Consider the following 8,544-nt stretch of genomic DNA (forward strand, 5'->3'; position numbering starts at 1 on the left):
CAAGGAGCTGCTTGTGTGTTCATACTTTCTGACAAATAATTTTTTTAATAAAATAAATATTTAATAAAAGGGAGCTCAGAGCATATTCAACTTAATTTCCAATGCTTCTGCAACACTTGCATATACAGTCACAAAACAGTCCCATGGGGACAGAGGCCACATGTTCTTACCCACTGGTGCCTCCTGAACACCCAGCTGAATGCAGAGAACTTTATTGGAGGGCAGTAAATATTTATAGACTAAAGGCTGATACCCCCTCCCAGCCAAATGTCTACTGGATACTTCATCATCAAAGAAAGATTTCCATTGTGATCATCACAGGCCAAGGCAAGAAAGGAGATGCAAGTATTTTAGAAAGACTTTCAGAAATGAGGTGTGGTAGATGAAAGATGGCTGTAAATTCTTGCCTCCCCTCCCTCTGAGAGAAGAAAGCTAGTGCCCTTCCTTGGAATCTGACCTGATTCTAGTGAACTTTTTGACCAATAAAATAAGGCACAAAGAACCTTCTCAAGCTTTTGAGGCTAGGCCATCAGCCTCTTGGTTTTGCCTGGGCCTCTTGGAACATTCTTTCTTTGATTCTTTAGATGCCATGGAAGAAGTTCAAGTACATTGGGGTTTCTATGCTGGAGAGATGCCATATGTAGGCAGTCTGGTAACGGTCCTGGCTGTCCCAGTCTTCCAGCCAGGCCCTCCAAGGCATCGGAGAAGTGAGGAAAACCATTTTGGACTCCCTAGACCAAGGGTCAGAAGGCTTTCTCTGCAAAATGTCAGCTAGAAAATATGGAAGGCTTTGCAAGTCATAGGGTCTCTTTTGCAACTAATCAGCACATTTGCTATGGCATGAAAACAACCATAGACAATACAAAAAAGAATGGGCACAGCTGGGGGCCGATAAGCCTTCTTTACAAAAACATTGCCAAGTTGGATGGGGCTTGCTGGCCATAGCTTTCTGACCCCTGTTCTAGACCAGCCCAAGTGACCTCGGATGATGGCCGGCTGCATGAAACAGAAGAATCTCCTGGCTTAGCCCTGCCCAATTTCCTAACCAGCAACATCATTAAAAAATAAAACAGGCCTTAAGTCACTACGTTTGGGTATTTGGTTAGGCAGCCACAAATAAATGGATCAAAAAAATTGGGACCCAACGGAAATACCCCCCCCCCAAAAAAAGGAGGGCGAGGGGTGGAAAGGAGGCCAGGACAATTTTCAGTCCCATTCCTACCAGCCCTCCAGTTGCTGCGCATGAGCACAAGGGAATAGAAAATAAAGGCCTTGTCTCCCAGGACTGAACTGAGCTACCCAGAAGAGGACTGGAGGAGGGAGCCATGTCCAGGGGCACTGTTCACTGTATGCCACCGAGGCTCAATGAGGGACTCGCACCCACCATGACCGACTGATTGTGAGATCAAGACCTGAGCTGAGATCAAGACTAAAACACTTAACCAGCTGAGCCAGCCAGGTGCTCCCATGGGCAAGCCTTTCACCTCTCTCCTGCTCTCATTCCTCCCCTTTAATGGAACTCAGCTTCAAGGTATACGTGAGGATTCCATACGGCTCTCTAAGTGCAGTTTTGGCACATAAGAAGTCTTCAATAACTACAGCTTGACTGTAGATGCATCTAGATGTGTGCCTACAAACACAGGCAGGTACACACAGACACACAGATTGATCAGTAAAGAGGAAACCTGCACATGCCAGAAAAAGAGACTAAATCATGGAGTCCCACGCAGCCTGCATCTCCTCCAGAGCACGCATTTGTAAAAGTCAGCAAGCCTGCATGCCGCCCTCCCTTAAAAACCGTGAGGCACTTTAACACCACATCTGATGATAGTATGTTTAAGAATCACCCTGGGGTCCTTGCTGAAATGCACAGCCCCCCTCTCCTCCCCAAGAGGTCATGACTCAGCAGATCTGGGCTGGGGTGCAGGGATGCAGGTCATTCACAAGCACCTCGGGCTTTGCTGAACCCAAAAGTCATCTCGTTCCACTTTGAGGAACTTCTTTCTATAAGCGTCTCATGACACGACGAACCAGCTTGGGGAGGGGGAGGTGGCCTGCCCAAGGTCACACAGCTGGGCAGCTGGCAGGGGCAGATACAGTGCCTACCTGCAGACCAGGTATGCCGGCTGTCCCTGTGCCTTCCTCTGTCCCCAAGCCCCTAGCAGGAAAGCTTGGCGTGGAGCAGCCACTCTGCCACCACGGGTTGAGAAGAAATGAACAAAACCAAATAAACGTTCCACTTGAAAAGGGGTTTGGGAGCCTTCCAACCCCATCATCCTATTGTACAGATGGACAAACCAAGGTTCCCACGGCGGGTAACTGTGGCTCCCGCTCCCGCAGAGAACAAAGGTCCCGCATTCTCAGCCGGGCACACTCCCCTCTCCCCCGCTCCAGACGTGGCTAAGTAAACCTGCCACTTGGTCTGGTCAGCAGTAAACTGAAGCTGAGAGTGATCAAATCCCACCTAGTTCCCAGGACACTATAAATCTCGGCCCTGGGCTAAACGTGGTGGGGGAGCAGAATTGCCCCAAATCGTCGTGAAATCAGTCCTTTCTTGGTCTGGCAAGATCGCTCTCAACCTGTCACTCTGTGATTCCATGTCATGGCCCTGGGATCAGTCTAAACAATCCTTTCTGTAATTAAAAAAATATATGTATATGCCGTTACTAATGTCCCCGGCCCTCTTTAGTGAAGGGAGCAGCTGCCAGGTGGGAGAAGAAAAGGCCGGACGTGCGAGATGGCTAAGGGCCGGCGGCACAATGGTGATCACATGGGGTCTGTTTATTTTCTTTGGAACACACTTCTTACAAACAGGGAATTAAAGATTGGGGTCTGTACCCTCTAGACTTTTCTGGACAATGCACAATCCATCCCTTTTTACACAAAAGGATTGTTTCATAGTCCAGCTAAACACACACACACACACACACACACACACACACACACACACACACTAGAAGTTCATGTTGTGTGTGGGGTTCTTCTAGCAAGCACATATATTTAAGTCCAGCTACTTTGGAACTCTAGGTAGATAGAGAAAAGCACTCAGCCTCTGTCTCAAAAAAAAAAAAAAAAATCTGTATCTACTTTACAAGGTTTTCCCAAAGAGTCAATAAGTATAGGGATTTTAGCAGATTCTCCATGGTGCTGGGTTTGAGACAGCCGACTCAGGTCATTTCGCCAAGGGCCCTCAAATGAGCACTGTATAAAAATCGAAAGCTAAATTCCGCCTAGAAACCAGAGATGGTGGGCTTCCTTGCCTCTACTTCCTGTCAGGACACCCACAGTGTTTTCTGTTCAAAGGGAGTGACGCTGGGAGCACTTATCAGGAGTAACTGAGACACAGAGAGCCAAGAAGCCAGTGAGAGAATTGTTTCTCTTCCAGCAAAGAAGAGGAAACCCCAAATCTGTCCCCTGGCCATTCTCAGAGAACGCTAAGGCTGGAAGGGACCAGGGGCTGAGCTAGTCTGGTGATTGCCAACCATGACTTTGATAAAGAATCACCTTGAGGGGACAGTAACAAATATACATTTGTAGCTATGGGATGGAGATTCTAATGCAATAAGTATTGGGCCTGGGACTCTGCATTTTAACACCTTTGCCACAAGTGATTCTAATATGGAAGATCTAAGGCAGCCTTTTGGGGTGACTGATCCCACTCAGTTACAACCAAAGGATGGAGGAAAGCAAATGACTTGTCCAAGGCCAACCAGAGACATGGACAGGGCTCCAGCCCAGGCTTTGGGTTCTTTACACTCTACCTTCCCCCCTCCCCTCAGGTTGGCTTCGTCCCTAGAACCAATATGAAAAGTCTCAGCTCTTTTTGATCACAGGGAACCAGTGGGCAGCCTCCAAGACACCAGCGGGGGCCCCATCCATCACCTCTTCTCCATTTTCCCCCCACGCTATCCTTTTTCTGGCCCAAGCAGAGATGAGAAAATAGCTAAAACCAAACTGAGAAATAGAAGTGGGGTTTTTGCACATTTATAGAAGCAGCCATTAAAACTATTAGCAGACCATTAACACCTCATTGGCTGGGAGCTTTATTTTAGTTTAGTTTTTTTGAATCCTGGAATGGCTTTAGTATCTCTGATTGCAACTAGTGATTTGGGACACACCCCGGTATTTCACTGTGTAGCAGCTCTGGTAAGTGGCTACTAGACCAGTAATGGCCGTACGTCACTCAGTTCTGTCAAAATCTTTAACCTTGAAAAGCCACAAGACAAGGGTTCTTTTCGTCCTTTTTGCATGAGGCTACCCAGGATTTAGGAGCAAATGGGATTAATGTTTCAAAGCTTTCGGAGCTATTTGGATAAGTATGCCTGATAGTCTAAATTCTGGGGGCTCAGGAGACAAGAGAGTTTATGTGTATACGCTCTATGGGGCAGATCTCGTTATGGTATCCATAATGGAGGGTCCAATCACAGCAGGAAATAAGATTGTATACAGAAATGCTGAGATGGGAAGGGTATCTGGTGACAGGCATTTCCCCAAGCAAGACTGGCAGTCTATAAGATTGGCTGAGAGGGAGAACAGCTAAAAGCTCATAATGAGAGCATGACCTCTCTCTCGTCTATTGGTTGACCTCCGCTAACACTTGGGTAATGACGTGACACTACAGACACTCTGAAGGTGTTTAGCCAAGTTCCATTCATATCTCTGCCCATCCAGTAGGGAATTTCCAAGTCCTATGACGGGGCAGAGGAAAGCCAATGATGACCGTCTACAGGAGCCTGGAGAGGTAGGACAACTCTCTCACACACACAAAGGCAGTTCCAGAATCCAAAGGGCAGCAGTGGAAGCTGTGTTTGGAGGGAGGGCCAGGTTGGCCAAACCCAAGTCCTTATTCCACTGGGAGCCAGACTCAGAGAGGGCACCCATGGCACCAGTGGGCAAGCCTGAAGAAACCAAAACTAGAGTAGAATTCTGATTGGCCAGGCTTGGGTCATGTGACCACTCTGTGCCCAGGGATTTACATACAAAGAATACTGACTTTCACCATTAGTGAAAGAATGGCGGAACCAATGGAATATATTGATAAAGAGAGGAATAACAAGATTTATTGTAAGGATTCAGCTGACATAACCAGTGAGGCTGACAAATCCTACAGGAAAGCTGGCAAGCTGGAGACCCAAGAGTGCCGCCAGTTTAGTTGTAGTTTGAGTCCAAAGACCTAAGAACCAGAAAAGCTAATGGTGTTGTTCTCATCAGAAGATGGGCAAGCTCAACACCCAGAAAGAGGTGATGTTTCCATTTGAGTCCAAAGGCAAGAAAAAAGTGAATGTCCCAGTTCAAAGGCAGCCATGCAAGAAGAATTATCTCTTGGGGAAGCAGGGGGCATCCACCTGTTTGTTTCATTCAGGCCTTCAACTGATTGGATGAGGACCACCCACATTCAAGAGGGCAATCTGCTTTAGTCAGTCCACCAATTAAAATGTGAGTCTCATCCCAAAACAGCTTCATGGAAACATCCACAATAAAATGTTTGGTTGACTATCTGGGCATACCACGGCCAGTCAAGTTGACACACAAAATGAACTTGCACACTTCCTAGGAGGGCACCATATCCATCAGGGTTTGATGAAAGAAACACAACCAGTAAGAGATTTATATTAAGGGATTTGTTGCAAGAAACTGGCTTACGTGATTGTGGGTGCTAGCTGGACATGTCTGAAATTCATGGGGCAGGCCATCAGGAAGGGTAGGTTGGCACCCTCGAGCATGAACTAAAGCTGCTGCCTGTAGACAGAGTTTCTTCCGAATCAGAAGAGTCTCAATTCTGTTCTCAAGAGCATCTGTCTGATTAAATCAGGCCTGCCCAGACTACCTAGGGTAATCTCCCTGACTTAAAGTCAACTGATTATGGGCCTCAATCACACCTATAAAATATCTTCATGGCAACCTCCAGATTAGTGTTTAATGGAATCACTGTGCACTAGCCAAGTCAAGCTGACACAGAAAACTGACCACTACAAAAGGAGAGAGAGAGAGAGGGAGGAAGAAAGGAACCGAGGGAGAGAAGGAGACAGGGAAGGAGGAGAGGTAGAGAGAGTGAGAAGGAGAGAGAAAGAAATGAAGAAAGAGAAAGAAAGAGAGAAAAAGGAAGGGAGGGAGGAAGAAAAAATGGACCACCCCTATTTTTTTTAGAAGGACAGGGTCCATGAGTCAAAACACTTGATGTCTATGAAACAGGAAGGCAGAGAAAGTAGAGAAAAAAATGAAGTAGGAGCCGTTCAAGAGTGGATCTGCAGGTAGGTGTCACTTGTCTGCTCAGGCTGAGGAATTCCTGTGTCACCTCCTCATTGACTGTAAAGGGCCATTGTCTGCTTTGTAACTGTGATGGGTGCTACTTGGTAGAATCAATGACCCTCTCCCCCTGCCTTTTTTTTTTTGAGTTGAATTCTTTTGAATTTATTGAGATATGTTTTATACCCCAGAATATGGTCTTTCTTGGTAAATAATTTGTGTGCACTTCTGCTACTGTTTGATCAGTCTATAAATGTCAATCAGGACAGGCTGGTTGATAATGTTCCAATGTATATCCTTGATGATATCCTGCCCACTTGGATCAATTAAGAGAAGAGCTTCTATTTCTCCTTGTACTTCTCTCGGGTTTTGCTTCGCATATTTTGAAGATCTGGTTTTGGACGTTTCAGGTAAGCCAGCTGATAGTTCCAGAAACACAGATAAGTAGTAACCACGAACAACTCCATTTCCATCTGGGTAAACTTTTAACCTCCAACAAAGTCCTGAAACTGGAAGAGGTGGACTGTAAACAGGGTCTGCTCTCTGACGCAAAGTGCTGAAATTCTCTAAAACAAAAGTTGCTGAATCATAAGATGGTACTAATTCACTGGTAAAGTCTGGTGGAACAGGAGTGGTAACAAAGGATGCCATGGGCTTTCGATGAACTTGCTGAAACATCATGAGGATCTCTGAGCTCTTAGATATCAACTCACTCTTACTACAAGACTGCAACTGGTGCTCTACCTCCTGAAGTAAGGATTCCAAGAGCTCTGTTTCCTGTGTTAGAGATGTCTTCTGACCCATTAGTGTTATGAGTTTATTCTTCAGCTGTGTGTCTAACCGTGCAATCATCATTTCCACTGCATTCCTAATTTCCCGAACACGCTCATCTTTTGCATTTCGAACAGCTTCCACATTTCTTTCCCCTTCTTGAACTAGGCTGATCAGTTCCATGAGACGCCGACGAAGTTTAGCTACCTCTTCATTCACTTTAGTAACATGCTGCTCATAAATTTCTGCCAAAGGTTTAAAGGCATGTCCACCATGCATTCCTCCCCAAACAACTATAACAACTGCCCTAATTTAGGGTTATATAATGTCTCTCTCTGGTTTTGCACCCTCCCCTCTCTCCCACAGGCAGCCCCAGTCAATGCCTTGCCCACATCCCCTCAGTTTACCCCAGAGCTCACCTGAAGCTTCAGTGACAGCCCTTACACCTGGCTGCCTACCCCAAACACTTCATCTCTCTGTCCAAGGCTGTTCCCTGGCTCAGAGTATGCTCAGCCCAGGAAGGACACACAGGGCGTACACACAGGGAGTACCACGAGCATCCTTCAATCCAGAATGGGGGAACTGATGGATAAATACTTCAGCATCCTCAGCCACAGGGGGAGAAGGCTGAGATTTCCACAATGCTGCCCAGAGATCTGAAGGAATGGTGCCTCCCTTGCCCTGTAGTGTACACTTCACTGGTTCTCTCCCCTTCCCTGTCTCCCTCCCCCCACCCTCTGCCCAGGATCCAATCCCAAATAAATCACGTCAACCCAAATCCTTGCCTCTGGATCTGCATTTTGTTTTTTTTTTTTTTTTTAAAGATTTTTATTTATTTACTTGACAGAGAGAGACATCACAAGTAGGCAGAGAGGCAGGCAGAGAGAGGGGAAAGCAGGCTCCCCACTGAGCAGAGAGCCCGATGCAAGGCTCGATCCCAGGACCCTGAGATCATGACCTGAGCCAAAGGCAGAGCCTTAACCCACTGAGCCATCCAGGTGCCCCTGGATCTGCATTTTAGAGAACTCAAACAAAGAAACTAACAGCCCAGTCATCCAGAAACACAATTTGGACCACTGTATTTCTCCATGTAAAAACCATCATTGCTCTCTGAATAGGAAGATTCCCAAATGGGGAGTTCAGGGTTCTCCAAGCTCTGGGCCCTGCTGACTGCTTTGGCCCCATCATCTCCTGCTCTCCTGCACAAATTGCTCTCGAGACAACTCGAGCACCTTGAAAATACCATGATGGGTTCTGCCTCTCAGCCTTTCAATGCAGGAGACCATCTACCAAGAGCTGCTTCCTTTCTTCCTTCCCTCCTTCCTTCTTTCTTTCCTTTCCCTTTCCTTTCTTTCTTTCTTCACCTTTACCCCATCAGCCCCCATTTTGATCTAGCAAACTCATCACAGAGGATGAATTCAAAGATTTTCTTGCCTTAAAACGTCTTGAACACACTCCTCCTCCCTGCCCTCAAGCAGGATTAAGTATTTGTTCCTTCATTTTGGTTAGAACTCACCTTGATTAGAA

This window comes from Mustela erminea, chromosome 13 (genome assembly GCF_009829155.1).
Source record: "Mustela erminea isolate mMusErm1 chromosome 13, mMusErm1.Pri, whole genome shotgun sequence".
Taxonomy (NCBI): Eukaryota; Metazoa; Chordata; class Mammalia; order Carnivora; family Mustelidae; genus Mustela; species Mustela erminea.